A 25,148-nucleotide genomic window follows, 5' to 3' on the forward strand; every position below is an offset into this window, starting at 1 on the left:
ACCCAGTGCTCCTCAACAACCCCCAGTAACACCCAGTGCTCCCCAGTAAACACCCAGTGCTCCCCAACAACCACCAGTAACACCCAGTGCTCCCCAAAAATTGACCCAAAACCGACCCAAATCACCCCAAAACCTGACCCAAAACTGACCCCAAAACCTGACCCAAATCATCCCAAAAGCTGACCCAAAACCGACCCAAATCACCCCAAAAGCTGACCCAAAACTGACCCCAAAACCTGACCCAAATCATCCCAAAAGCAGACCCAAAACTGACCCCAATCATCCCAAAAGCTGACCCAAAACTGACCCAAATCACCCCAAACAGTGACCCCAAACTGACCCCAAAAACTGACCCAAATCATCCCCAAAACTGACCCAAAACTCTGCATTTATTTGGCACCATTTCCTCTCAAAAACAACAGCTCCGATTTAGTTGATTGCTAAAGCCATCATTTTAAAATCATCTCAGGAATCAAAAGGGACTGGAAAACACACACAAATCATTCCTGCACCCACCAAATCATTAGGAATTGGAACCCCATTCCCTCATCTCTCTCCTTGTTCTTCTTGCCTGGAAAACCTGATGATCCCCGCTGGCTATTTTTAGGCTGCTTTTCTTCCACAGCTCCTTTCCTCCCGGCTGAAACCTCCTGGCATATTCAGGGCTTATCTGGAGGGAAGCCCCTCTGAGGTATTTCCTCTCGTGGCAATTCTGTGGGACGAAGAAGTAAAAAAAGCACATCAAGAGCTCCTTCTACCCCCTTCCTTCGCAAACACCCTCCCAGTTTGTCCTTGGCAGCTCCATCCCCCCGGCACCCGCACCCGACGCTTCGGCTCCGCTGGCAAAGGGACAGCAAGTGCACAAGCAAGTTCAGTGCTGGGCAGGGGCTCCCTGGGGAACGGCACTTCAGTGCTTTAGTCCGTGGCCTTTCCTGCTGCCCTCCCTCCCAGAGGCAGAGGATGACCCGGCCCTTGTTTCTCCCACGCTCGCAGACCCAGGTCCTGCTCCTTTGGCCCCACTTTTCTTAGCAGACCCGGCATCATTTTCCAGGGTCCCCAGGAAACTTCTGCACTTGACCCATTGCTAAGTGCAGAGCACAGGGCAAGGGAAGGACAAATTTCTCGGCACCCACCCCCTGGAATTTTCCTTCTCCGCAGCACGCTCCCGTTCCCGCTGTCTCTGGAGGTGCCCGCACGAGTCCTCCTTCTCCCAGCACCTCAGAGAATGTCCTTTTCACCCAGGTCCTGCTTACCGGCGTCCAACAAAACACACTGACAACATTTTTCAGGATGCCAGTGGGGAGATATTAGAGCACACTGCACAGGGAAGCTGAGCCTGCCCCATCCCTGCAACTGTTCCAGGCCAGGCTGGACGGGACTCGGAGCAACCGGGGACAGTGGAAGGTGTCCCTGCCCACGGAAGGCAGGGTGGCCTTTGAAGGTCCCCTTCAAACCAAATTGCTCTGGGATTCCCCTCCAAAATCACTACCCAAGAGACACAGCAATCAAAGCAGAGGGACTGCACTCCCAGCTTTTCTTACCTGCAGGCACACACAGCACAGCACGCTGGACATAAAAGCCACGGGGTTAGTCCTGCCAGAGGCGTCCGGCACACCCACGGCGACCGAAGGGAAAGAGAAAGCCTGGGAACACGGAGTAAAAGACACTTTAATTAGGAGTACACCGAGCACCAGCCAGGTCATTCACACAGACAGCTTCACTGTCCAGTCACACAAAAAGCACTCACCGAGGCCTCAGGTAGGATGGTTCCTGACGCTGACCAGGTGAATGCCTCCCTGCAAGCCCGCTCCGCTCCTGCCAGGCACTGGGGCTCACCCAGGGGGGCTTTGCCAAGCATCCAAGGGAAATTAAAATTACAGCCTGGGCAAAGGCGCTTCCCACAGGACCGCTCCTGGCCAAGGCCACCGGTCCGTGCAAGTCAGACCACTCACCACCCGGGGCTGGGGATTTTCGGGGGCACGCTTCCAGCTTTTATTCTCCAGAGACTCCAGTTCTTCCTGGCACCCCTTGCTTCAGTCTTCCCCTGCTGGAAGAGGTCACTTAAGACTTTCGAGGGGTCAGATTGCCAAAGCCCGGCCGGTCCATTCCCACGAGGAAAGAAAGGTAGCTTTGTCTTGTACAGGATGCTGAAGGGGGAGACACAAAATAAAAGTTTAATTTAAAACAACTGCCTAAAATAGAAAGCAATTCAAACATAAGGCAGACAAGACTCGAGCAAATCTGAATACATTTGACTTCAAAGGAGAATTATTTCCCTCTGCACCTCAGAGAAGGCAATTTTCACCCGGGTCCCGCTTACCATCGTCGCACAAAAGGTGCTGACAACATTTTTCCTGATGCCAGTGGAGAGCTATTAGAGCACACCGCACAGGGAAGCCGAGGCTGCCCCTGGATCCCTGCAAGTGTTCCAGGCCAGGCTGGATGGGACTTGCAGCATCCAACCGGGGATGAGAGTGGAAGGTGCCCCTGCCTACGGAAGACAGGGTGGCCTTTAAAGGTCCCCTTCAAACCAAATCGCTCTCTCATTGCCCTCCGAAAGAACTCCCAAAGAGACACAGCAACCAAAGCAGAGGGACTGCACTCCCAGCTTTTCTGACCTGCAGGCACACACAGCACAGCACACTGGACATAAAAGACCCGGGGTTAGTCCTGCCAGAGGCGTCCGGCACAGTGTCCACGGCGACCGAAGGGAAAGAGGGAGCCTGGGAACACGGAGTAAAAGACACCTTAATTAGGACTACACTGAGCAGTAGCCAGGTCATTCACACAGACAGCTTCACCGTCCAGTCACACAAAAAGCACTGACCTACCGGGGCCTCAGTTAGGATGGCTCCTGACGCTGACACCTCCGTTTGCCTCGGGGGGTCAAGAAGAACATCCCTGGGAAGAAGTCACCCCCAACAGCAAAAAGGGAAAATTAGTGAAGCACGGGGGCCTCTTCTGACTAGATTGCCACCAGCATTCCATAGCAAATGCCACAACTATTCTGTTACAGACGAGAAAACCCTGTTCTCCCAAACAAACAGCGAGGAGATTTATGGGCACGCCTGAAAATTTCCTGTGAGGAACTTTTTGTAACTAAGGAGCAGGTGCTGTCTTGAGTTGAAGGCATCAATTTGACAGACACTTAGTACAGCAAACTCTTCAGCAGAGCAATTAATTGCTGCCTATTTGAACAGCAGGGGAGAGAAAATGACAGTCGAAGGGAAGACAAGAAAAGCAGAACTGCAATCAGCAGACTTTTCTTCCATCTCTCCCGAGAAAGCCTAGTTTGTCTGTTCTAATAATTCTATGCCCTTTTCTACACGAAACTTAGACCAAGGCTCTAATAATTCTATGCCCTTTTCTACACGAAACTTAGACCAAGGCTGAAAAAACAACTAGAAAACACGGAGAGAAGCTTTTTAGAATTTCACGTGATTTTCCCAAACCGATCCCAGAAAAGCAGAATTCAGTAGAATGTACTCACCTCGAGGCCTTTGGTCTTTTTTTCCATAAGCTTCGTCACCTGATTGAAAAAGCAGAGCAGACTCGGTTTTAGGCTCACAACAGGAAAACTTCCCCTTCCTTTCCTAAAAGAAACTACATTAATTTGCACAGCTGCAGGCGCGTCTCCAGATGTCAAAGCCTTTCAGCTTTTCAGAGGGTGAGAATGCCCTGCTAGGGAAGGCTGAAAAATGCTCGGAGCCTGCGGCACAGGTCAAAGAGCCCCTTGATTTTGCCTGTGTTCCGGTCCCTGGCTAAAGAAAGGGTAGAACAAGCGTAGTTGTTGCTTGCCTTTTCCCTCAGAGGTTTTGCCAGGCGCCGGGCCAGCCCGGGCACTGCGGGGGAAGGCCGGCAGTGCCCAAACCCCGCCGCTTTCCCGGGGGCGTCGCTTGCGAGAGCGCCCCCGAGCGCCGGGCCCTGCCTCACAGTCGCCGCCTGGCGGACACGGCCGGGAGCGGCACTGCAGCCGCGCGCGGCGCTGCAGCCGCGCGCTCCCCCCCCCCTTGGCGAGACCCGCGGCGCCTTTCGCGCGTACGGGCCTTTGTTCCCTAAAACCTGCCCTTGCCTAGGAAAAGCTGAGCAGTTCACAGAGTTGCTGTTTCCAGCCCAGCTTCCCAAAGGATTTCTCTCTCCCGGCAGCACAGACAGGGTCCTCGAGGCAGCGCGGACCCTCCCCGCGGGGGGGTGTGGTGCGTGTGCAATGCCAGGGCACATCCGAACCCGGCCCTGCGGCGGCACGCAGGTGCAAGTTTCTCCGCAGAGGCGAGAAACTTGCCTGTCGCTTCCCCTGCCTGCAGTCGCCGATGGCCGCGGGAGAGGCAGAAGAGCGGCCGCGCCGACCCGCGGCGCCCAGCTTACCCCGGGGACGATCGCCGTCGGTCGCTTCCTGGGGGGGGGAAGGCGGCGGCGCAGCTCCGACAGCATCTCCAGGGCACGGCGGGAGCGGGAGCGGAGGGAAGCGGGGGGGGGAGCGGGGGCGGGAGCGGAGCGGAGCGGAATGGGGCGGGCGCGCGCGGACGCCTGGGGTCCTCGCGGCGCCCGCCGCGCGCCGCGGCGCCGAGACGGGGGCTGCCTGCGCCGGTGCCGAGACGGCGCTGCGGGCGCGGGGCGGGGGTCCGGGTCGCGGCGGAGGTCAGGCAACAGGATAAACGCCTCTCTGAGGCGGGGGGGGCGGTGGGAGCTCTCGCCGCCATCTTGAGTGTGGCCTCGGCTAAGTTCCGGTCCTGGCGGCGCCATCTTGAGTGTGGCGTCGGGGCGAACTTCCGGGCTGGGGCCGCCATCTTTAGTGTGGTCGTTCCGGTCCTGGCGGCGCCATCTTTACTGTGGGCTTGGCGGACTTCCGGGCAGCGGCCTTGGAGGACTTATGGTCGCTCTCTACTTCCGGTGACCGAGTTTACCCAAATTAGCGTCCCTCCTCGCTAATTTCTGCGCTTTCACCCCCAAAAATATTCATGTTATTCCCCCCACACACACCCCGGGAGAGACGGGAGACCGCCAGTCCCGCCCTGCCGCCGGAACCGGCCCTTAACTCGAGCAGGGAGCGCTGCACCGGCACGAGAGCCACTGCGCATGCGTCGCCGGTCGCTCTCCTGACTGCCCTTACTTACCACGTGATCGCCGGCGTCTTGCCAACGACTGCGCATGCGCCGGCCTCGCCGCCTCGGCTTCCCCCCCACCCCGCCGCCCGACCGCCCGGCTTCGCTTTCTTACCGCGGCTCCCCCTCCGCTTTTTCGGCTCCCTGGGGTTCCCCCACCCACATTTTGGGGTCCCCTTCTCACATTTTAGGGGTGATGACCCCGCAATTTACGGTTCGGGGGAAGGGGGGGGGAAGGAGAGGAAACGGGGTGCCCAAGAAGGGGTTTTTTGTTTTGTTATTTTTTTTTTTTTCCCTCTTTTATTTCATTTTCATTTTCTTTCCTTTTTAGGTTTTTTGCCTTTTTTTTTTTTTTAATTTTCTTTTGTTTTTTATATTTCCTTTTTTTATTCTCTTTATTTTTCATCTTCTCTCCCAGTGCTCCCCAGTAACACCCAGTGCTCCCCAACAACCCTCTAACACCCAGTGCTCCCCAGTGCACCCCAGTAACACCCAGTGCTCCTCAACAACCCCCAGTAACACACAGTGCTCCCCAGTAAACACCCAGTGCTCCCCAACAACCCTCAGTAACACCCAGTGCTCCCCAGTGCACCCCAGTAACACCCAGTGCTCCTCAACAACCCCCAGTAACACCCAGTGCTCCCCAGTAAACACCCAGTGCTCCCCAACAACCACCAGTAACACCCAGTGCTCCCCAGTGCACCCCAGTAACACCCAGTGCTCCTCAACAACCCCCAGTAACACCCAGTGCTCCCCAGTAAACACCCAGTGCTCCCCAACAACCACCAGTAACACCCAGTGCTCCCCAAAAATTGACCCAAAACCGACCCAAATCACCCCAAAAGCTGACCCAAAACTGACCCCAAAACCTGACCCAAATCATCCCAAAAGCTGACCCAAAACCGACCCAAATCACCCCAAAAGCTGACCCAAAACTGACCCCAAAACCTGACCCAAATCATCCCAAAAGCTGACCCAAAACTGACCCCAATCATCCCAAAAGCTGACCCAAAACTGACCCAAATCACCCCAAACAGTGACCCCAAACTGACCCCAAAAACTGACCCAAATCATCCCCAAAACTGACCCAAAACTCTGCATTTATTTGGCACCATTTCCTCTCAAAAACAACAGCTCCGATTTAGTTGATTGCTAAAGCCATCATTTTAAAATCATCTCAGGAATCAAAAGGGACTGGAAAACACACACAAATCATTCCTGCACCCACCAAATCATTAGGAATTGGAACCCCATTCCCTCATCTCTCTCCTTGTTCTTCTTGCCTGGAAAACCTGATGATCCCCGCTGGCTATTTTTAGGCTGCTTTTCTTCCACAGCTCCTTTCCTCCCGGCTGAAACCTCCTGGCATATTCAGGGCTTATCTGGAGGGAAGCCCCTCTGAGGTATTTCCTCTCGTGGCAATTCTGTGGGACGAAGAAGTAAAAAAAGCACATCAAGAGCTCCTTCTACCCCCTTCCTTCGCAAACACCCTCCCAGTTTGTCCTTGGCAGCTCCATCCCCCCGGCACCCGCACCCGACGCTTCGGCTCCGCTGGCAAAGGGACAGCAAGTGCACAAGCAAGTTCAGTGCTGGGCAGGGGCTCCCTGGGGAACGGCACTTCAGTGCTTTAGTCCGTGGCCTTTCCTGCTGCCCTCCCTCCCAGAGGCAGAGGATGACCCGGCCCTTGTTTCTCCCACGCTCGCAGACCCAGGTCCTGCTCCTTTGGCCCCACTTTTCTTAGCAGACCCGGCATCATTTTCCAGGGTCCCCAGGAAACTTCTGCACTTGACCCATTGCTAAGTGCAGAGCACAGGGCAAGGGAAGGACAAATTTCTTGGCACCCACCCCCTGGAATTTTCCTTCTCCACAGCACGCTCCCGTTCCCGCTGTCTCTGGAGGTGCCCGCACGAGTCCTCCTTCTCCCAGCACCTCACAGAATGTCCTTTTCACCCAGGTCCTGCCTAGCGTCGTCCAACAAAACACACTGACAACATTTTTCAGGATGCCAGTGGGGAGATATTAGAGCACACTGCACAGGGAAGCTGAGCCTGCCCCATCCCTGCAACTGTTCCAGGCCAGGCTGGACGGGACTCGGAGCAACCGGGGACAGTGGAAGGTGTCCCTGCCCACGGAAGGCAGGGTGGCCTTTGAAGGTCCCCTTCAAACCAAATTGCTCTGGGATTCCCCTCCAAAATCACTACCCAAGAGACACAGCAACCAAAGCAGAGGGACTGCACTCCCAGCTTTTCTTACCTGCAGGCACACACAGCACAGCGCGCTGGACATAAAAGCCCCGGGGTTAGTCCTGCCAGAGGCGTCCGGCACACCCACGGCGACCGAAGGGAAAGAGGGAGCCTGGGAACACGGAGTAAAAGACACTTTAATTAGGAGTACACCGAGCACCAGCCAGGTCATTCACACAGACAGCTTCACTGTCCAGTCACACAAAAAGCACTCACCGAGGCCTCAGGTAGGATGGTTCCTGACGCTGACCAGGTGAATGCCTCCCTGCAAGCCCGCTCCGCTCCTGCCAGGCACTGGGGCTCACCCAGGGGGGCTTTGCCAAGCATCCAAGGGAAAATTAAAATTACAGCCTGGGCAAAGGCGCTTCCCACAGGACCGCTCCTGGCCAAGGCCACCGGTCCGTGCAAGTCAGACCACTCACCACCCGGGGCTGGGGATTTTCGGGGGCACGCTTCCAGCTTTTATTCTCCAGAAACTCCAGTTCTTTCTGGCACCCCTTGCTTCAGTCTTCCCCTGTTGGAAGAGGTCACTTTAGTCTTTCGAGGGGCCAGATTGCCAAAGCCCGGCCGGTCCATTCCCACGAGGAAAGGTAGCTTGGTCTTGGACAGGATACTGGGGGGGAGACACAAAATAAAAGTTTAATTTAAAACAACTGCCTAAAATAGAAAGCAATTCAAACATAAGGCAGACAAGACTCGAGCAAATCTGAATACATTTGACTTCAAAGGAGAATTATTTCCCTCTGCACCTAAGAGAATGTCATTTTCACCCGGGTCCTGCTTACCATCGTCCAGCAAAACACGCTGACAACATTTTTCCTGATGACAGTGGAGAGCTATTAGAGCACACTGCACACGGAAGCTGAGCCTGCCCCATCCCTGCAAGTGTTCCAGGCCAGGCTGGATGGGACTGGGAGCATCCAGCCGGGGAGGAGAGCGGAAGGTGTCCCTGCCCACGGAAGGCAGGGTGGCCTTTGAAGGTCCCCTTCAAACCAAATCGCTCTGGGATTCCCCTCCAAAATCACTACCCAAGAGACACAGCAATCAAAGCAGAGGGACTGCACTCCCATCTTTTCTTACCTGCAGGCACACACAGCACAGCGCGCTGGACATAAAAGCCACAGGGTTAGTCCTGCCAGAGGCGTCCGGCACACCCACGGCGACCGAAGGGAAAGAGGGAGCCTGGGAACACAGAGTAAAAGACACTTTAATTAGGAGTACACCGAGCACCAGCCAGGTCATTCACACAGACAGCTTCACCGTCCAGTCACACAAAAAGCACTCACCGAGGCCTCAGGTAGGATGGTTCCTGACGCTGACCAGGTGAATGCCTCCCTGCAAGCCCGCTCCGCTCCTGCCAGGCACTGGGGCTCACCCAGGGGGGCTTTGCCAAGCATCCAAGGGAAATTAAAATTACAGCCTGGGCAAAGGCGCTTCCCGCAGGACCGCTCCTGGCCAAGGCCACCGGTCCGTGCAAGTCAGACCACTGACCACCCGGGGCTGGGGATTTTCGGGGGCACGCTTCCAGCTTTTATTCTCCAGAGACTCCAGTTCTTCCTGGCACCGCTTGCTTCAGTCTTCCCCTGCTGGAAGAGGTCACTTAAGACTTTCGAGGGGTCAGATTGCCAAAGCCCGGCCGGTCCATTCCCACGAGGAAAGAAAGGTAGCTTTGTCTTGTACAGGATGCTGAAGGGGGAGACACAAAATAAAAGTTTAATTTAAAACAACTGCCTAAAATAGAAAGCAATTCAAACATAAGGCAGACAAGACTCGAGCAAATCTGAATACATTTGACTTCAAAGGAGAATTATTTCCCTCTGCACCTCAGAGAAGGCAATTTTCACCCGGGTCCCGCTTACCATCGTCGCACAAAAGGTGCTGACAACATTTTTCCTGATGCCAGTGGAGAGCTATTAGAGCACACCGCACAGGGAAGCCGAGGCTGCCCCTGGATCCCTGCAAGTGTTCCAGGCCAGGCTGGATGGGACTTGCAGCATCCAACCGGGGATGAGAGTGGAAGGTGCCCCTGCCTACGGAAGACAGGGTGGCCTTTAAAGGTCCCCTTCAAACCAAATCGCTCTCTCATTGCCCTCCGAAAGAACTCCCAAAGAGACACAGCAACCAAAGCAGAGGGACTGCACTCCCAGCTTTTCTGACCTGCAGGCACACGCAGCACAGCACACTGGACATAAAAGACCCGGGGTTAGTCCTGCCAGAGGCGTCCGGCACAGTGTCCACGGCGACCGAAGGGAAAGAGGGAGCCTGGGAACACGGAGTAAAAGACACCTTAATTAGGACTACACTGAGCAGTAGCCAGGTCATTCACACAGACAGCTTCACCGTCCAGTCACACAAAAAGCACTGACCTACCGGGGCCTCAGTTAGGATGGCTCCTGACGCTGACACCTCCGTTTGCCTCGGGGGGTCAAGAAGAACATCCCTGGGAAGAAGTCACCCCCAACAGCAAAAAGGGAAAATTAGTGAAGCACGGGGGCCTCTTCTGACTAGATTGCCACCAGCATTCCATAGCAAATGCCACAACTATTCTGTTACAGACGAGAAAACCCTGTTCTCCCAAACAAACAGCGAGGAGATTTATGGGCACGCCTGAAAATTTCCTGTGAGGAACTTTTTGTAACTAAGGAGCAGGTGCTGTCTTGAGTTGAAGGCATCAATTTGACAGACACTTAGTACAGCAAACTCTTCAGCAGAGCAATTAATTGCTGCCTATTTGAACAGCAGGGGAGAGAAAATGACAGTCGAAGGGAAGACAAGAAAAGCAGAACTGCAATCAGCAGACTTTTCTTCCATCTCTCCCGAGAAAGCCTAGTTTGTCTGTTCTAATAATTCTATGCCCTTTTCTACACGAAACTTAGACCAAGGCTCTAATAATTCTATGCCCTTTTCTACACGAAACTTAGACCAAGGCTGAAAAAACAACTAGAAAACACGGAGAGAAGCTTTTTAGAATTTCACGTGATTTTCCCAAACCGATCCCAGAAAAGCAGAATTCAGTAGAATGTACTCACCTCGAGGCCTTTGGTCTTTTTTTCCATAAGCTTCGTCACCTGATTGAAAAAGCAGAGCAGACTCGGTTTTAGGCTCACAACAGGAAAACTTCCCCTTCCTTTCCTAAAAGAAACTACATTAATTTGCACAGCTGCAGGCGCGTCTCCAGATGTCAAAGCCTTTCAGCTTTTCAGAGGGTGAGAATGCCCTGCTAGGGAAGGCTGAAAAATGCTCGGAGCCTGCGGCACAGGTCAAAGAGCCCCTTGATTTTGCCTGTGTTCCGGTCCCTGGCTAAAGAAAGGGTAGAACAAGCGTAGTTGTTGCTTGCCTTTTCCCTCAGAGGTTTTGCCAGGCGCCGGGCCAGCCCGGGCGCTCCGGGGGAAGGCCGGCAGTGCCCAAACCCCGCCGCTTTCCCGGGGGCGTCGCTTGCGAGAGCGCCCCCGAGCGCCGGGCCCTGCCTCACAGTCGCCGCCTGGCGGACACGGCCGGGAGCGGCACTGCAGCCGCGCGCGGCGCTGCAGCCGCGCGCTCCCCCCCCCCCCTTGGCGAGACCCGCGGCGCCTTTCGCGCGTACGGGCCTTTGTTCCCTAAAACCTGCCCTTGCCTAGGAAAAGCTGAGCAGTTCACAGAGTTGCTGTTTCCAGCCCAGCTTCCCAAAGGATTTCTCTCTCCCGGCAGCACAGACAGGGTCCTCGAGGCAGCGCGGACCCTCCCCGCGGGGGGGTGTGGTGCGTGTGCAATGCCAGGGCACATCCGAACCCGGCCCTGCGGCGGCACGCAGGTGCAAGTTTCTCCGCAGAGGCGAGAAACTTGCCTGTCGCTTCCCCTGCCTGCAGTCGCCGATGGCCGCGGGAGAGGCAGAAGAGCGGCCGCGCCGACCCGCGGCGCCCAGCTTACCCCGGGGACGATCGCCGTCGGTCGCTTCCTGGGGGGGGGAAGGCGGCGGCGCAGCTCCGACAGCATCTCCAGGGCACGGCGGGAGCGGGAGCGGAGGGAAGCGGGGGGGGGAGCGGGGGCGGGAGCGGAGCGGAGCGGAACGGGGCGGGCGCGCGCGGACGCCTGGGGTCCTCGCGGCGCCCGCCGCGCGCCGCGGCGCCGAGACGGGGGCTGCCTGCGCCGGTGCCGAGACGGCGCTGCGGGCGCGGGGCGGGGGTCCGGGTCGCGGCGGAGGTCAGGCAACAGGATAAACGCCTCTCTGAGGCGGGGGGGGCGGTGGGAGCTCTCGCCGCCATCTTGAGTGTGGCCTCGGCTAAGTTCCGGTCCTGGCGGCGCCATCTTGAGTGTGGCGTCGGGGCGAACTTCCGGGCTGGGGCCGCCATCTTTAGTGTGGTCGTTCCGGTCCTGGCGGCGCCATCTTTACTGTGGGCTTGGCGGACTTCCGGGCAGCGGCCTTGGAGGACTTATGGTCGCTCTCTACTTCCGGTGACCGAGTTTACCCAAATTAGCGTCCCTCCTCGCTAATTTCTGCGCTTTCACCCCCAAAAATATTCATGTTATTCCCCCCACACACACCCCGGGAGAGACGGGAGACCGCCAGTCCCGCCCTGCCGCCGGAACCGGCCCTTAACTCGAGCAGGGAGCGCTGCACCGGCACGAGAGCCACTGCGCATGCGTCGCCGGTCGCTCTCCTGACTGCCCTTACTTACCACGTGATCGCCGGCGTCTTGCCAACGACTGCGCATGCGCCGGCCTCGCCGCCTCGGCTTCCCCCCCACCCCGCCGCCCGACCGCCCGGCTTCGCTTTCTTACCGCGGCTCCCCCTCCGCTTTTTCGGCTCCCTGGGGTTCCCCCACCCACATTTTGGGGTCCCCTTCTCACATTTTAGGGGTGATGACCCCGCAATTTACGGTTCGGGGGAAGGGGGGGGGAAGGAGAGGAAACGGGGTGCCCAAGAAGGGGTTTTTTGTTTTGTTATTTTTTTTTTTTTCCCTCTTTTATTTCATTTTCATTTTCTTTCCTTTTTAGGTTTTTTGCCTTTTTTTTTTTTTAATTTTCTTTTGTTTTTTATATTTCCTTTTTTTATTCTCTTTATTTTTCATCTTCTCTCCCAGTGCTCCCCAGTAACACCCAGTGCTCCCCAACAACCCTCTAACACCCAGTGCTCCCCAGTGCACCCCAGTAACACCCAGTGCTCCTCAACAACCCCCAGTAACACACAGTGCTCCCCAGTAAACACCCAGTGCTCCCCAACAACCCTCAGTAACACCCAGTGCTCCCCAGTGCACCCCAGTAACACCCAGTGCTCCTCAACAACCCCCAGTAACACCCAGTGCTCCCCAGTAAACACCCAGTGCTCCCCAACAACCCTCAGTAACACCCAGTGCTCCCCAGTGCACCCCAGTAACACCCAGTGCTCCTCAACAACCCCCAGTAACACCCAGTGCTCCCCAGTAAACACCCAGTGCTCCCCAACAACCACCAGTAACACCCAGTGCTCCCCAAAAATTGACCCAAAACCGACCCAAATCACCCCAAAAGCTGACCCAAAACTGACCCCAAAACCTGACCCAAATCATCCCAAAAGCTGACCCAAAACCGACCCAAATCACCCCAAAAGCTGACCCAAAACTGACCCCAAAACCTGACCCAAATCATCCCAAAAGCTGACCCAAAACTGACCCCAATCATCCCAAAAGCTGACCCAAAACTGACCCAAATCACCCCAAACAGTGACCCCAAACTGACCCCAAAAACTGACCCAAATCATCCCCAAAACTGACCCAAAACTCTGCATTTATTTGGCACCATTTCCTCTCAAAAACAACAGCTCCGATTTAGTTGATTGCTAAAGCCATCATTTTAAAATCATCTCAGGAATCAAAAGGGACTGGAAAACACACACAAATCATTCCTGCACCCACCAAATCATTAGGAATTGGAACCCCATTCCCTCATCTCTCTCCTTGTTCTTCTTGCCTGGAAAACCTGATGATCCCCGCTGGCTATTTTTAGGCTGCTTTTCTTCCACAGCTCCTTTCCTCCCGGCTGAAACCTCCTGGCATATTCAGGGCTTATCTGGAGGGAAGCCCCTCTGAGGTATTTCCTCTCGTGGCAATTCTGTGGGACGAAGAAGTAAAAAAAGCACATCAAGAGCTCCTTCTACCCCCTTCCTTCGCAAACACCCTCCCAGTTTGTCCTTGGCAGCTCCATCCCCCCGGCACCCGCACCCGACGCTTCGGCTCCGCTGGCAAAGGGACAGCAAGTGCACAAGCAAGTTCAGTGCTGGGCAGGGGCTCCCTGGGGAACGGCACTTCAGTGCTTTAGTCCGTGGCCTTTCCTGCTGCCCTCCCTCCCAGAGGCAGAGGATGACCCGGCCCTTGTTTCTCCCACGCTCGCAGACCCAGGTCCTGCTCCTTTGGCCCCACTTTTCTTAGCAGACCCGGCATCATTTTCCAGGGTCCCCAGGAAACTTCTGCACTTGACCCATTGCTAAGTGCAGAGCACAGGGCAAGGGAAGGACAAATTTCTTGGCACCCACCCCCTGGAATTTTCCTTCTCCACAGCACGCTCCCGTTCCCGCTGTCTCTGGAGGTGCCCGCACGAGTCCTCCTTCTCCCAGCACCTCACAGAATGTCCTTTTCACCCAGGTCCTGCCTAGCGTCGTCCAACAAAACACACTGACAACATTTTTCAGGATGCCAGTGGGGAGATATTAGAGCACACTGCACAGGGAAGCTGAGCCTGCCCCATCCCTGCAACTGTTCCAGGCCAGGCTGGACGGGACTCGGAGCAACCGGGGACAGTGGAAGGTGTCCCTGCCCACGGAAGGCAGGGTGGCCTTTGAAGGTCCCCTTCAAACCAAATTGCTCTGGGATTCCCCTCCAAAATCACTACCCAAGAGACACAGCAACCAAAGCAGAGGGACTGCACTCCCAGCTTTTCTTACCTGCAGGCACACACAGCACAGCGCGCTGGACATAAAAGCCCCGGGGTTAGTCCTGCCAGAGGCGTCCGGCACACCCACGGCGACCGAAGGGAAAGAGGGAGCCTGGGAACACGGAGTAAAAGACACTTTAATTAGGAGTACACCGAGCACCAGCCAGGTCATTCACACAGACAGCTTCACTGTCCAGTCACACAAAAAGCACTCACCGAGGCCTCAGGTAGGATGGTTCCTGACGCTGACCAGGTGAATGCCTCCCTGCAAGCCCGCTCCGCTCCTGCCAGGCACTGGGGCTCACCCAGGGGGGCTTTGCCAAGCATCCAAGGGAAAATTAAAATTACAGCCTGGGCAAAGGCGCTTCCCACAGGACCGCTCCTGGCCAAGGCCACCGGTCCGTGCAAGTCAGACCACTCACCACCCGGGGCTGGGGATTTTCGGGGGCACGCTTCCAGCTTTTATTCTCCAGAAACTCCAGTTCTTTCTGGCACCCCTTGCTTCAGTCTTCCCCTGTTGGAAGAGGTCACTTTAGTCTTTCGAGGGGCCAGATTGCCAAAGCCCGGCCGGTCCATTCCCACGAGGAAAGGTAGCTTGGTCTTGGACAGGATACTGGGGGGGAGACACAAAATAAAAGTTTAATTTAAAACAACTGCCTAAAATAGAAAGCAATTCAAACATAAGGCAGACAAGACTCGAGCAAATCTGAATACATTTGACTTCAAAGGAGAATTATTTCCCTCTGCACCTAAGAGAATGTCATTTTCACCCGGGTCCTGCTTACCATCGTCCAGCAAAACACGCTGACAACATTTTTCCTGATGACAGTGGAGAGCTATTAGAGCACACTGCACACGGAAGCTGAGCCTGCCCCATCCCTGCAAGTGTTCCAGGCCAGGCTGGATGGGACTGGGAGCATCCAGCCGGGGAGGAGAGCGGAAGGTGTCCCTGCCCACGGAAGGCAGGGTGGCCTTTGAAGGTCCCCTTCAAACCAAATCGCTCTGGGATTCCCCTCCAAAATCACTACCCAAGAGACACAGCAATCAAAGCAGAGGGACTGCACTCCCATCTTTTCTTACCTGCAGGCACACACAGCACAGCGCGCTGGACATAAAAGCCACAGGGTTAGTCCTGCCAGAGGCGTCCGGCACACCCACGGCGACCGAAGGGAAAGAGGGAGCCTGGGAACACAGAGTAAAAGACACTTTAATTAGGAGTACACCGAGCACCAGCCAGGTCATTCACACAGACAGCTTCACCGTCCAGTCACACAAAAAGCACTCACCGAGGCCTCAGGTAGGATGGTTCCTGACGCTGACCAGGTGAATGCCTCCCTGCAAGCCCGCTCCGCTCCTGCCAGGCACTGGGGCTCACCCAGGGGGGCTTTGCCAAGCATCCAAGGGAAATTAAAATTACAGCCTGGGCAAAGGCGCTTCCCGCAGGACCGCTCCTGGCCAAGGCCACCGGTCCGTGCAAGTCAGACCACTGACCACCCGGGGCTGGGGATTTTCGGGGGCACGCTTCCAGCTTTTATTCTCCAGAGACTCCAGTTCTTCCTGGCACCGCTTGCTTCAGTCTTCCCCTGCTGGAAGAGGTCACTTAAGACTTTCGAGGGGTCAGATTGCCAAAGCCCGGCCGGTCCATTCCCACGAGGAAAGAAAGGTAGCTTTGTCTTGTACAGGATGCTGAAGGGGGAGACACAAAATAAAAGTTTAATTTAAAACAACTGCCTAAAATAGAAAGCAATTCAAACATAAGGCAGACAAGACTCGAGCAAATCTGAATACATTTGACTTCAAAGGAGAATTATTTCCCTCTGCACCTCAGAGAAGGCAATTTTCACCCGGGTCCCGCTTACCATCGTCGCACAAAAGGTGCTGACAACATTTTTCCTGATGCCAGTGGAGAGCTATTAGAGCACACCGCACAGGGAAGCCGAGGCTGCCCCTGGATCCCTGCAAGTGTTCCAGGCCAGGCTGGATGGGACTTGCAGCATCCAACCGGGGATGAGAGTGGAAGGTGCCCCTGCCTACGGAAGACAGGGTGGCCTTTAAAGGTCCCCTTCAAACCAAATCGCTCTCTCATTGCCCTCCGAAAGAACTCCCAAAGAGACACAGCAACCAAAGCAGAGGGACTGCACTCCCAGCTTTTCTGACCTGCAGGCACACGCAGCACAGCACACTGGACATAAAAGACCCGGGGTTAGTCCTGCCAGAGGCGTCCGGCACAGTGTCCACGGCGACCGAAGGGAAAGAGGGAGCCTGGGAACACGGAGTAAAAGACACCTTAATTAGGACTACACTGAGCAGTAGCCAGGTCATTCACACAGACAGCTTCACCGTCCAGTCACACAAAAAGCACTGACCTACCGGGGCCTCAGTTAGGATGGCTCCTGACGCTGACACCTCCGTTTGCCTCGGGGGGTCAAGAAGAACATCCCTGGGAAGAAGTCACCCCCAACAGCAAAAAGGGAAAATTAGTGAAGCACGGGGGCCTCTTCTGACTAGATTGCCACCAGCATTCCATAGCAAATGCCACAACTATTCTGTTACAGACGAGAAAACCCTGTTCTCCCAAACAAACAGCGAGGAGATTTATGGGCACGCCTGAAAATTTCCTGTGAGGAACTTTTTGTAACTAAGGAGCAGGTGCTGTCTTGAGTTGAAGGCATCAATTTGACAGACACTTAGTACAGCAAACTCTTCAGCAGAGCAATTAATTGCTGCCTATTTGAACAGCAGGGGAGAGAAAATGACAGTCGAAGGGAAGACAAGAAAAGCAGAACTGCAATCAGCAGACTTTTCTTCCATCTCTCCCGAGAAAGCCTAGTTTGTCTGTTCTAATAATTCTATGCCCTTTTCTACACGAAACTTAGACCAAGGCTCTAATAATTCTATGCCCTTTTCTACACGAAACTTAGACCAAGGCTGAAAAAACAACTAGAAAACACGGAGAGAAGCTTTTTAGAATTTCACGTGATTTTCCCAAACCGATCCCAGAAAAGCAGAATTCAGTAGAATGTACTCACCTCGAGGCCTTTGGTCTTTTTTTCCATAAGCTTCGTCACCTGATTGAAAAAGCAGAGCAGACTCGGTTTTAGGCTCACAACAGGAAAACTTCCCCTTCCTTTCCTAAAAGAAACTACATTAATTTGCACAGCTGCAGGCGCGTCTCCAGATGTCAAAGCCTTTCAGCTTTTCAGAGGGTGAGAATGCCCTGCTAGGGAAGGCTGAAAAATGCTCGGAGCCTGCGGCACAGGTCAAAGAGCCCCTTGATTTTGCCTGTGTTCCGGTCCCTGGCTAAAGAAAGGGTAGAACAAGCGTAGTTGTTGCTTGCCTTTTCCCTCAGAGGTTTTGCCAGGCGCCGGGCCAGCCCGGGCACTGCGGGGGAAGGCCGGCAGTGCCCAAACCCCGCCGCTTTCCCGGGGGCGTCGCTTGCGAGAGCGCCCCCGAGCGCCGGGCCCTGCCTCACAGTCGCCGCCTGGCGGACACGGCCGGGAGCGGCACTGCAGCCGCGCGCGGCGCTGCAGCCGCGCGCCCCCCCCCCCCCTTGGCGAGACCCGCGGCGCCTTTCGCGCGTACGGGCCTTTGTTCCCTAAAACCTGCCCTTGCCTAGGAAAAGCTGAGCAGTTCACAGAGTTGCTGTTTCCAGCCCAGCTTCCCAAAGGATTTCTCTCTCCCGGCAGCACAGACAGGGTCCTCGAGGCAGCGCGGACCCTCCCCGCGGGGGGGTGTGGTGCGTGTGCAATGCCAGGGCACATCCGAACCCGGCCCTGCGGCGGCACGCAGGTGCAAGTTTCTCCGCAGAGGCGAGAAACTTGCCTGTCGCTTCCCCTGCCTGCAGTCGCCGATGGCCGCGGGAGAGGCAGAAGAGCGGCCGCGCCGACCCGCGGCGCCCAGCTTACCCCGGGGACGATCGCCGTCGGTCGCTTCCTGGGGGGGGGAAGGCGGCGGCGCAGCTCCGACAGCATCTCCAGGGCACGGCGGGAGCGGGAGCGGAGGGAAGCGGGGGGGGGAGCGGGGGCGGGAGCGGAGCGGAGCGGAACGGGGCGGGCGCGCGCGGACGCCTGGGGTCCTCGCGGCGCCCGCCGCGCGCCGCGGCGCCGAGACGGGGGCTGCCTGCGCCGGTGCCGAGACGGCGCTGCGGGCGCGGGGCGGGGGTCCGGGTCGCGGCGGAGGTCAGGCAACAGGATAAACGCCTCTCTGAGGCGGGGGGGGCGGTGGGAGCTCTCGCCGCCATCTTGAGTGTGGCCTCGGCTAAGTTCCGGTCCTGGCGGCGCCATCTTGAGTGTGGCGTCGGGGCGAACTTCCGGGCTGGGGCCGCCATCTTTAGTGTGGTCGTTCCGGTCCTGGCGGCGCCATCTTTACTGTGGGCTTGGCGGACTTCCGGGCAGCGGCCTTGGAGGACTTATGGTCGCTCTCTACTTCCGGTGACCGAGTTTACCCAAATTAGCGTCCCTCCTCGCTAATTTCTGCGCTTTCACCCCCAAAAATATTCATGTTATTCCCCCCACACACACCCCGGGAGAGACGGGAGACCGCCAGTCCCGCCCTGCCGCCGGAACCGGCCCTTAACTCGAGCAGGGAGCGCTGCACCGGCACGAGAGCCACTGCGCATGCGTCGCCGGTCGCTCTCCTGACTGCCCTTACTTACCACGTGATCGCCGGCGTCTTGCCAACGACTGCGCATGCGCCGGCCTCGCCGCCTCGGCTTCCCCCCCACCCCGCCGCCCGACCGCCCGGCTTCGCTTTCTTACCGCGGCTCCCCCTCCGCTTTTTCGGCTCCCTGGGGTTCCCCCACCCACATTTTGGGGTCCCCTTCTCACATTTTAGGGGTGATGACCCCGCAATTTACGGTTCGGGGGAAGGGGGGGGGAAGGAGAGGAAACGGGGTGCCCAAGAAGGGGTTTTTTGTTTTGTTATTTTTTTTTTTTCCCTCTTTTATTTCATTTTCATTTTCTTTCCTTTTTAGGTTTTTTGCCTTTTTTTTTTTTTAATTTTCTTTTGTTTTTTATATTTCCTTTTTTTATTCTCTTTATTTTTCATCTTCTCTCCCAGTGCTCCCCAGTAACACCCAGTGCTCCCCAACAACCCTCTAACACCCAGTGCTCCCCAGTGCACCCCAGTAACACCCAGTGCTCCTCAACAACCCCCAGTAACACACAGTGCTCCCCAGTAAACACCCAGTGCTCCCCAACAACCCTCAGTAACACCCAGTGCTCCCCAGTGCACCCCAGTAACACCCAGTGCTCCTCAACAACCCCCAGTAACACCCAGTGCTCCCCAGTAAACACCCAGTGCTCCCCAACAACCCTCAGTAACACCCAGTGCTCCCCAGTGCACCCCAGTAACACCCAGTGCTCCTCAACAACCCCCAGTAACACCCAGTGCTCCCCAGTAAACACCCAGTGCTCCCCAACAACCACCAGTAACACCCAGTGCTCCCCAAAAATTGACCCAAAACCGACCCAAATCACCCCAAAAGCTGACCCAAAACTGACCCCAAAACCTGACCCAAATCATCCCAAAAGCTGACCCAAAACCGACCCAAATCACCCCAAAAGCTGACCCAAAACTGACCCCAAAACCTGACCCAAATCATCCCAAAAGCTGACCCAAAACTGACCCCAATCATCCCAAAAGCTGACCCAAAACTGACCCAAATCACCCCAAACAGTGACCCCAAACTGACCCCAAAAACTGACCCAAATCATCCCCAAAACTGACCCAAAACTCTGCATTTATTTGGCACCATTTCCTCTCAAAAACAACAGCTCCGATTTAGTTGATTGCTAAAGCCATCATTTTAAAATCATCTCAGGAATCAAAAGGGACTGGAAAACACACACAAATCATTCCTGCACCCACCAAATCATTAGGAATTGGAACCCCATTCCCTCATCTCTCTCCTTGTTCTTCTTGCCTGGAAAACCTGATGATCCCCGCTGGCTATTTTTAGGCTGCTTTTCTTCCACAGCTCCTTTCCTCCCGGCTGAAACCTCCTGGCATATTCAGGGCTTATCTGGAGGGAAGCCCCTCTGAGGTATTTCCTCTCGTGGCAATTCTGTGGGACGAAGAAGTAAAAAAAGCACATCAAGAGCTCCTTCTACCCCCTTCCTTCGCAAACACCCTCCCAGTTTGTCCTTGGCAGCTCCATCCCCCCGGCACCCGCACCCGACGCTTCGGCTCCGCTGGCAAAGGGACAGCAAGTGCACAAGCAAGTTCAGTGCTGGGCAGGGGCTCCCTGGGGAACGGCACTTCAGTGCTTTAGTCCGTGGCCTTTCCTGCTGCCCTCCCTCCCAGAGGCAGAGGATGACCCGGCCCTTGTTTCTCCCACGCTCGCAGACCCAGGTCCTGCTCCTTTGGCCCCACTTTTCTTAGCAGACCCGGCATCATTTTCCAGGGTCCCCAGGAAACTTCTGCACTTGACCCATTGCTAAGTGCAGAGCACAGGGCAAGGGAAGGACAAATTTCTCGGCACCCACCCCCTGGAATTTTCCTTCTCCACAGCACGCTCCCGTTCCCGCTGTCTCTGGAGGTGCCCGCACGAGTCCTCCTTCTCCCAGCACCTCACAGAATGTCCTTTTCACCCAGGTCCTGCTTACCGGCGTCCAACAAAACACACTGACAACATTTTTCAGGATGCCAGTGGGGAGATATTAGAGCACACTGCACAGGGAAGCTGAGCCTGCCCCATCCCTGCAACTGTTCCAGGCCAGGCTGGACGGGACTCGGAGCAACCGGGGACAGTGGAAGGTGTCCCTGCCCACGGAAGGCAGGCTGGCCTTTGAAGGTCCCCTTCAAACCAAATTGCTCTGGGATTCCCCTCCAAAATCACTACCCAAGAGACACAGCAACCAAAGCAGAGGGACTGCACTCCCAGCTTTTCTTACCTGCAGGCACACACAGCACAGCGCGCTGGACATAAAAGCCACGGGGTTAGTCCTGCCAGAGGCGTCCGGCACACCCACGGCGACCGAAGGGAAAGAGGGAGCCTGGGAACACAGAGTAAAAGACACTTTAATTAGGAGTACACCGAGCACCAGCCAGGTCATTCACACAGACAGCTTCACTGTCCAGTCACACAAAAAGCACTCACCGAGGCCTCAGGTAGGATGGTTCCTGACGCTGACCAGGTGAATGCCTCCCTGCAAGCCCGCTCCGCTCCTGCCAGGCACTGGGGCTCACCCAGGGGGGCTTTGCCAAGCATCCAAGGGAAATTAAAATTACAGCCTGGGCAAAGGCGCTTCCCACAGGACCGCTCCTGGCCAAGGCCACCGGTCCGTGCAAGTCAGACCACTCACCACCCGGGGCTGGGGATTTTCGGGGGCACGCTTCCAGCTTTTATTCTCCAGAGACTCCAGTTCTTTCTGGCACCCCTTGCTTCAGTCTTCCCCTGTTGGAAGAGGTCACTTTAGTCTTTCGAGGGGCCAGATTGCCAAAGCCCGGCCGGTCCATTCCCATGAGGAAAGGTAGCTTGGTCTTGGACAGGATACTGGGGGGGAGACACAAAATAAAAGTTTAATTTAAAACAACTGCCTAAAATAGAAAGCAATTCAAACATAAGGCAGACAAGACTCGTGCAAATCTGAATACATTTGACTTCAAAGGAGAATTATTTCCCTCTGCACCTAAGAGAATGTCATTTTCACCCGGGTCCTGCTTACCATCGTCCAGCAAAACACGCTGACAACATTTTTCAGGATGCCAGTGGGGAGATATTAGAGCACACTGCACACGGAAGCTTAGCCTGCCCCATCCCTGCAAGTGTTCCAGGCCAGGCTGGATGGGACTGGGAGCATCCAGCCGGGGAGGAGAGCGGAAGGTGTCCCTGCCCACGGAAGGCAGGGTGGCCTTTGAAGGTCCCCTTCAAACCAAATCGCTCTGGGATTCCCCTCCAAAATCACTACCCAAGAGACACAGCAATCAAAGCAGAGGGACTGCACTCCCATCTTTTCTTACCTGCAGGCACACACAGCACAGCGCGCTGGACATAAAAGCCACAGGGTTAGTCCTGCCAGAGGCGTCCGGCACACCCACGGCGACCGAAGGGAAAGAGGGAGCCTGGGAACACAGAGTAAAAGACACTTTAATTAGGAGTACACCGAGCACCAGCCAGGTCATTCACACAGACAGCTTCACCGTCCAGTCACACAAAAAGCACTCACCGAGGCCTCAGGTAGGATGGTTCCTGACGCTGACCAGGTGAATGCCTCCCTGCAAGCCCGCTCCGCTCCTGCCAGGCACTGGGGCTCACCCAGGGGGGCTTTGCCAAGCATCCAAGGGAAATTAAAATTACAGCCTGGGCAAAGGCGCTTCCCGCAGGACCGCTCCTGGCCAAGGCCACCGGTCCGTGCAAGTCAGACCACTGACCACCCGGGGCTGGGGATTTTCGGGGGCACGCTTCCAGCTTTTATTCTCCAGAGACTCCAGTTCTTCCTGGCACCGCTTGCTTCAGTCTTCCCCTGCTGGAAGAGGTCACTTAAGACTTTCGAGGGGTCAGATTGCCAAGCCCGGCCGGTCCATTCCCACGAGGAAAGAAAGGTAGCTTTGTCTTGTACAGGATGCTGAAGGGGGAGACACAAAATAAAAGTTTAATTTAAAACAACTGCCTAAAATAGAAAGCAATTCAAACATAAGGCAGACAAGACTCGAGCAAATCTGAATACATTTGACTTCAAAGGAGAATTATTTCCCTCTGCACCTCAGAGAAGGCAATTTTCACCCGGGTCCCGCTTACCATCGTCGCACAAAAGGTGCTGACAACATTTTTCCTGATGCCAGTGGAGAGCTATTAGAGCACACCGCACAGGGAAGCCGAGGCTGCCCCTGGATCCCTGCAAGTGTTCCAGGCCAGGCTGGATGGGACTTGCAGCATCCAACCGGGGATGAGAGTGGAAGGTGCCCCTGCCTACGGAAGACAGGGTGGCCTTTAAAGGTCCCCTTCAAACCAAATCGCTCTCTCATTGCCCTCCGAAAGAACTCCCAAAGAGACACAGCAACCAAAGCAGAGGGACTGCACTCCCAGCTTTTCTGACCTGCAGGCACACGCAGCACAGCACACTGGACATAAAAGACCCGGGGTTAGTCCTGCCAGAGGCGTCCGGCACAGTGTCCACGGCGACCGAAGGGAAAGAGGGAGCCTGGGAACACGGAGTAAAAGACACCTTAATTAGGACTACACTGAGCAGTAGCCAGGTCATTCACACAGACAGCTTCACCGTCCAGTCACACAAAAAGCACTGACCTACCGGGGCCTCAGTTAGGATGGCTCCTGACGCTGACACCTCCGTTTGCCTCGGGGGGTCAAGAAGAACATCCCTGGGAAGAAGTCACCCCCAACAGCAAAAAGGGAAAATTAGTGAAGCACGGGGGCCTCTTCTGACTAGATTGCCACCAGCATTCCATAGCAAATGCCACAACTATTCTGTTACAGACGAGAAAACCCTGTTCTCCCAAACAAACAGCGAGGAGATTTATGGGCACGCCTGAAAATTTCCTGTGAGGAACTTTTTGTAACTAAGGAGCAGGTGCTGTCTTGAGTTGAAGGCATCAATTTGACAGACACTTAGTACAGCAAACTCTTCAGCAGAGCAATTAATTGCTGCCTATTTGAACAGCAGGGGAGAGAAAATGACAGTCGAAGGGAAGACAAGAAAAGCAGAACTGCAATCAGCAGACTTTTCTTCCATCTCTCCCGAGAAAGCCTAGTTTGTCTGTTCTAATAATTCTATGCCCTTTTCTACACGAAACTTAGACCAAGGCTCTAATAATTCTATGCCCTTTTCTACACGAAACTTAGACCAAGGCTGAAAAAACAACTAGAAAACACGGAGAGAAGCTTTTTAGAATTTCACGTGATTTTCCCAAACCGATCCCAGAAAAGCAGAATTCAGTAGAATGTACTCACCTCGAGGCCTTTGGTCTTTTTTTCCATAAGCTTCGTCACCTGATTGAAAAAGCAGAGCAGACTCGGTTTTAGGCTCACAACAGGAAAACTTCCCCTTCCTTTCCTAAAAGAAACTACATTAATTTGCACAGCTGCAGGCGCGTCTCCAGATGTCAAAGCCTTTCAGCTTTTCAGAGGGTGAGAATGCCCTGCTAGGGAAGGCTGAAAAATGCTCGGAGCCTGCGGCACAGGTCAAAGAGCCCCTTGATTTTGCCTGTGTTCCGGTCCCTGGCTAAAGAAAGGGTAGAACAAGCGTAGTTGTTGCTTGCCTTTTCCCTCAGAGGTTTTGCCAGGCGCCGGGCCAGCCCGGGCGCTCCGGGGGAAGGCCGGCAGTGCCCAAACCCCGCCGCTTTCCCGGGGGCGTCGCTTGCGAGAGCGCCCCCGAGCGCCGGGCCCTGCCTCACAGTCGCCGCCTGGCGGACACGGCCGGGAGCGGCACTGCAGCCGCGCGCGGCGCTGCAGCCGCGCGCTCCCCCCCCCCCTTGGCGAGACCCGCGGCGCCTTTCGCGCGTACGGGCCTTTGTTCCCTAAAACCTGCCCTTGCCTAGGAAAAGCTGAGCAGTTCACAGAGTTGCTGTTTCCAGCCCAGCTTCCCAAAGGATTTCTCTCTCCCGGCAGCACAGACAGGGTCCTCGAGGCAGCGCGGACCCTCCCCGCGGGGGGGTGTGGTGCGTGTGCAATGCCAGGGCACATCCGAACCCGGCCCTGCGGCGGCACGCAGGTGCAAGTTTCTCCGCAGAGGCGAGAAACTTGCCTGTCGCTTCCCCTGCCTGCAGTCGCCGATGGCCGCGGGAGAGGCAGAAGAGCGGCCGCGCCGACCCGCGGCGCCCAGCTTACCCCGGGGACGATCGCCGTCGGTCGCTTCCTGGGGGGGGAAGGCGGCGGCGCAGCTCCGACAGCATCTCCAGGGCACGGCGGGAGCGGGAGCGGAGGGAAGCGGGGGGGGGAGCGGGGGCGGGAGCGGAGCGG

General features: G+C 55.8%; 4 long non-coding RNA genes across 6 annotated transcripts; all 4 read right to left on the reverse strand.

Moving 5' to 3' along the window:
• Window positions 1-371: 371 nt before the first annotated feature.
• LOC135407939 (uncharacterized) lies at window positions 372-24,861 on the reverse strand. 2 transcript variants are annotated; one of them, XR_010427083.1, is made up of 21 exons: window positions 24,724-24,861; window positions 24,141-24,179; window positions 23,478-23,551; window positions 23,269-23,373; window positions 22,399-22,695; window positions 22,193-22,294; window positions 21,330-21,725; window positions 21,124-21,225; window positions 15,517-15,916; window positions 15,311-15,412; window positions 14,447-14,843; window positions 14,241-14,342; window positions 8,632-8,931; window positions 8,426-8,527; window positions 7,562-7,958; window positions 7,366-7,457; window positions 2,619-2,643; window positions 1,748-2,047; window positions 1,542-1,643; window positions 1,134-1,245; window positions 372-712 (listed from the first exon to the last, which is right to left on the reverse strand). It is a non-coding gene; the product is annotated as an uncharacterized LOC135407939 (long non-coding RNA). The 2 variants fall into 2 exon arrangements; XR_010427084.1 differs by lacking the exons at window positions 1,542-1,643; window positions 1,748-2,047; window positions 22,399-22,695; window positions 23,269-23,373 and having other exon boundaries at window positions 1,134-1,272; window positions 23,482-23,551.
• Window positions 2,646-4,308, reverse strand: LOC135407941 (uncharacterized). 2 transcript variants are annotated; one of them, XR_010427085.1, is made up of 4 exons: window positions 4,073-4,308; window positions 3,491-3,529; window positions 2,828-2,901; window positions 2,646-2,723 (listed from the first exon to the last, which is right to left on the reverse strand). It is a non-coding gene; the product is annotated as an uncharacterized LOC135407941 (long non-coding RNA). The 2 variants fall into 2 exon arrangements; XR_010427086.1 differs by lacking the exons at window positions 2,646-2,723; window positions 2,828-2,901 and adding an exon at window positions 3,346-3,401 and having other exon boundaries at window positions 4,073-4,307.
• LOC135407942 (uncharacterized) lies at window positions 10,230-11,194 on the reverse strand. Its single transcript, XR_010427087.1, has 3 exons — window positions 10,959-11,194; window positions 10,375-10,413; window positions 10,230-10,285 (listed from the first exon to the last, which is right to left on the reverse strand). It is a non-coding gene; the product is annotated as an uncharacterized LOC135407942 (long non-coding RNA).
• On the reverse strand, window positions 17,115-18,078 carry LOC135407943 (uncharacterized). Its single transcript, XR_010427088.1, has 3 exons — window positions 17,843-18,078; window positions 17,260-17,298; window positions 17,115-17,170 (listed from the first exon to the last, which is right to left on the reverse strand). It is a non-coding gene; the product is annotated as an uncharacterized LOC135407943 (long non-coding RNA).
• Window positions 24,862-25,148: the final 287 nt, after the last annotated feature.

Source organism: Pseudopipra pipra, unplaced genomic scaffold, assembly GCF_036250125.1.
Source record: "Pseudopipra pipra isolate bDixPip1 unplaced genomic scaffold, bDixPip1.hap1 HAP1_SCAFFOLD_100, whole genome shotgun sequence".
NCBI classification, from domain to species: Eukaryota; Metazoa; Chordata; class Aves; order Passeriformes; family Pipridae; genus Pseudopipra; species Pseudopipra pipra.